Here is a 5,045-nt window from a genome sequence, read left to right on the forward strand (position 1 = left end):
TTTTCCCTCCCTCCCTTCCTTCCATCTTTATATTCTCTGGATTTACACCAAGTGAAAGACTAATGGGAAAAGCAAACGGCGAGGGAGCAGAAGCAGAATATTATCCTTTGGCAAGAAATTTATTTTCAAATCTTCTTGATAGATTAAGTGAGTGAGCAATGCTTTGACAGATGGAGTTTAAAATGTGGGGTCATGTAATACTGAAGAAAGATAGATCAGAGTGTTTTTTTGTAAGAGGTGAGATGTTAGAAACTGTGGAGGAGCCGAGACCCGAATACAGAATTACTAAAAGCTAGTGGACTGGGAGAAAATAATGTGAAAAGCGAACGGAATATGAAGTTTGGAACTCATGTTGCAGTTATATAAAGCTCTGTGCTCCTGAAGCGAATGTCCAAGCCCAGATTGTGGGGAATCTGTGGAGAGTGATTTGTTTTTTATTCATTCTTGGATGTGAGTATCGCTGATAAGGTGAGCATTTATTACCCATCCCTAATTGCCCTTGAGAATGTAGTGGTGAGCTGCCGTCTTGAACTGCTGCAGTCCATGTGGTGCAGGAACACCCACACCGCCGTTGGGGAGGGAGTTCCAGGATTGTGACCCAACAACAGTGAAGAAATGGCGATATAGTTCCAAGTCAGGATGGTGAGTGACTTGGAGGGGAACCTGCAGATGGCGAGTTCCCATGCATCTGCTGCCCTTGTCCTTCGAGGTGGTAGAGGTCACGGGTTTGAAAGGTGCTGTTGAAGGATACATGGCGAGTTACTGCAGTGCATATAGAGATGGTACACACTGCAGACTCTGTGTACTGGTGGTGGAGAGAGTGAATGTTTAAGGTGGTGAGTTAGGTGGCGATTAAGAGGGCTGCATTGTCCTGGATGGTATTGAGCTTCTTGAGTGTTGTTGAGTGGGATGTATTCCATCACACTTGTGCCTTGTAGATGGTGGACAGGTTTTGGTGTATCAGGAGGTGAGATACTTAGTTTAGTTTAGAGATACAGCACTGAAACAGGCCCTTCGGCCCACCGAGTCTGTGCCGACCATCAACCACCCATTTATATTAATCCTACACTAATCCCATATTCCTACCACATCCCCACCTGTCCCTATATTTCCCGACCACCGACCGATACTATAGGACAATTTATAATGGCCAATTTACCTACCAACCTGCAAGTCTTTTGGCTTGTGGGAGGAAACCAGAGCACCCGGAGAAAACCCACACAGACACAGGGAGAACTTGCAAACTCCACACAGACAGTACCCAGAATTGAACCCGGGTTGCTGGAGCTGTGAGGCTGCGGTGCTAACCACTGCGCCACTGTGCCGCCCCCAGAATTCCTAATCTTTCCCACTTGCTGCAGAATTCCTAATCTCTGAACTGCGCTTATAGCTGCAGCATAGATCTGACTGGTCCCGTTTAGTTTCTGGTCAATGATAACCCCCAACATATTGATGGTGGGGGATTCGGCGATGATAATGCTCTGAATATCAAAAGGTAGATTTTTTTCTCTCTCTCATTGGAGATGTTCACTGCTTGGCACTTGTGTGGCCAGAAGGTTGCTTGTCACTTATCAGCTCAAGCCTGAATATTGTTCAGGTCTTGCACTTGTAGGCACAGACTGCTTCAACTGAGGAGTTGTGAATCATCACCTAACATTCCCACTTCTGACTTATTTTGAAGGGAAAGTCGTCAATGAAACAGCTGAGGATGTTTGGGTCTACGACACTACCCTGAGAAACTACTGAAGCAATGTCCTGGGCTGAGATGATTGGCCTTCACGAACCACAACCATCTTGTTTTGTGTGAGGTACAACTCCAGCAAGTGGAGAGTTTTCCCCCTGATTCCCATTGACTTCAATTTTGCTAGGGATCCTTGATGCCACACTCACTCAAGGGCAATCACTCTCCCCTCTCCTCTGGAATTCCACTCTTTCATCTCTGTTTGGACCAAGCTGCAATGAGATCATAACACCACAAGATCAGAACAACTAGTAGCAGGAGTAGGCCATTTGGCCCCTCGAGCTTGCTCCGCCATTCAATAGGATCATGGCTGACCTGATCATGACCTCAACCCCACTTTCCTGCCTGCCCACATAACCCATGGCTCTCTTGTAGATAAAAATCATGAAGACATTTAATGACCCAGCCTCCACTGCTCTCTGTGGTAGAGAATTCCAAAGATTAATGACGCTCTGAGAGAAGAAATTCCTTCTTAAATGAAAAACCCCTAAATCTGAAACTGTGTCCCCTAGTTCTAGATTCCACCACGAGGGGAAACTTCCTCTCAGCATCTACCCTGTCAAGTCCCCTCAGAATCTTATATGTCTCAATACGTTCACCTTTCATTTTTCTCAACTCCAATGAGTATCGGTCCAACCTGCTCAACTTTCCTCATACGACAACCCCTTCATCACTGGAATAAATCTAGTGAACCTTCTCTGAACTGCCTCCAATGCAAGTATATCCCTCCTTAAATAAGGAAACCAAAACTGTACACAGTACTCGAGGTGTGGTTTCACCAGCACCCTGTACATTTGTAGCAACACTTCTCTACTTTTATACTCCATTCCCCTTGCAATAAAGGGTAACATTCCATTTGCCTTCCTAATTATTTGCTGTACCTGCATGGTAACTTTTTGTGATTCATGTACGAAGACACCCAGATCCTTCTACACCGCAGCATTCTGTAATCTCTCACAATTTAAATAATATTTTCCTTTTCTATTCTTCCTACCAAAGTGTATAACCTCACATTTTCCCACATTCTACTCTATCTGCCAAATTATTTCCTGGAGCTGAGAGACCCTGGCAGAACCTAAACTGAGCATCGATGAGCAGATTATTGTTAAGTGTGTGGTGCTTGATAGCACTGTTGGTGATATCTTCCATCACTTTGTTGATGATTGATAGTAGACTGATGGGGCGGCAATTGGTCAGATTGGATTTGTCCTGTTTTTTTACGGATAGGGCACACCTGGGCAATTTTCCACATTGTTGAGTAGATGCCTGTGTTGTCGCTCTACTGGAACAGCTTGGCTGAGGGCGCAGCTAGTTCTGGAGCACAAGTCTTCAGTACTAGAGCCGGGATGTTTTTAGGGCCCATAGTCTTTGATGTACTGAGTGCCTTCAGCTGTTTCTTGCTATCATGTGGAGTGAAGCGAATTGGCTGAAAACTGGAAGCTGTGATGCTGGGGACCTCAAGAGGCCGAGATGAATCATCCACTGAGCAATTTCTGACTGAAGATGGTTTCAAATGCTTCAGCTTCATCTTTTGCACTGACGTGCTCGGCTCCACCAACATTGAGGATAGGGAAGTTTTTGGAGCCTCCTCATCTGGTTCGTTATTTAATTGTCCTCCACCTTTCATGACTGGATCCCTAGTTTCTCAGGGCAGTGCCCTAGGCCCAACCATCCTCAGCTGTTTCATTGATGGCTTTCTCTTCAACATAAGTCAGAAGTGGGCATGTTCGCTGATGATTCACAACTCCTCAGATACTGAAGCAGTCTGTGCCTGCAAGCAGCAAGACCTGAACAACATTCAGGCTTGAGCTGATAAGTGACAATCAACATTCTTTGATCTGATCCTGAGGGAGATAACCGTGCGTGGAGCGGCGGGATGGATGGAGGGTGACTCTGAAGTGGGTGGCTGAGCCTGGAGGGAAGAATCTGTGGAGAGTGGTCCTCAAAGGATGTCCGTGTCTGGAGATTTAGGATCTCTGAAGAGGGTCTCCGAGCCCATAGTGCTGGGATGTATGGAGAGTGATCCTGAAGTGGGTGTCCGAACCTGGAATGGCGGGATCTGTGGAGAGTGATCCTGAAGTGGGTGTCCGAGCCTGGAGTGGCAGGATCTGTGGAGAGTGGTCCTCAAAGGATGTCCGTGTCTGGAGATTTAGGATCTCCGAAGAGGGTCTCCGAGCCTGTAGTGCTGGGATGTATGGAGAGTGATCCTGAAGTGGGTGTCCGAACCTGGAATGGCGGGATCTGTGGAGAGTGATCCTGAAGTTGGTGTCCGAGCCTGGAGTGGCAGGATCTGTGGAGAGTGATCCTGATGAGTGTGTGTAAACCTGGAATGGAAGCTTTCTGTGGAGGTACAGGAAGAGGCCATTCATTCCCAGCATTTTGTAAAGGTTTAGCATAACTTATATGCTTTTACTCTATGCCTATATTAATAAATCCAAGTGTCCTGTTTGCTCTTAGTTACCTTTTCAATCCTTCTAACATTGGTGTACATTGTCTCTCTGCTCCTGCACCCACTTTAGAATTGTCATGTTTCATTTATATGGCCTCTCCTCATACTTCCTTCCAAATTGTATCACTTCACACTTCTCTGTGCAAAATTTCATCTGTTATGTGAAAGCCGATTTTACCAGTTTTTTTTAAGTTCCCCTGAAGTGTGTTACTATCACTGGCATCGGACAAAATTCCTGAGCATTCTTTGATGCTATCTCCATAGACAGAGCAATCTTCCGCGAGCTCAAATGTAGGATTTTGTGTGTTTAGTATCTTATTTCACCCACCAATATAAGCACAAATATGTCACGGAAATCTTGTTCACTGCAGTCCCTGCTGCTGTTTGCTGCCTATATTTACAGACTTTTATCTCAACCTCATCACCATGTTCTCTAATATATTCAGGGGGCATCAGCAGAGAAAATGTACACCAAGCGTGGCAAGTGCAAGGAAGTGTTTATTTACATCATAATGTCATGAATATAATATACAAATACATTACATGTGTGAATCATCAAGATGTGTCTGAATAAATGGAACCCCGTTACTCTAAACACTGTCATCTTTCAATGTTTATCAGACAGGTTTGACGGCTTGATGTGTGTGAGTCCCTCATTAATGTGTTTGCACAAAGTTCGGGGAAAGACTGAGATATGAATAATTTATAGGGAAATTTTTTAAGCATATCTCCACATCTCTCACTCACAAAGATCTGCAAACACATGGATTCCAAAAGAACCTGAGTACAAAATCACCTAAAATAAACACAGCCAGAGAGTCTTTCAATAACCTGTAGCTCAGGGAAAGTACATGA

This window comes from Heterodontus francisci, unplaced genomic scaffold (assembly GCF_036365525.1).
Source record: "Heterodontus francisci isolate sHetFra1 unplaced genomic scaffold, sHetFra1.hap1 HAP1_SCAFFOLD_43, whole genome shotgun sequence".
In the NCBI taxonomy this organism is placed as follows: domain Eukaryota; kingdom Metazoa; phylum Chordata; class Chondrichthyes; order Heterodontiformes; family Heterodontidae; genus Heterodontus; species Heterodontus francisci.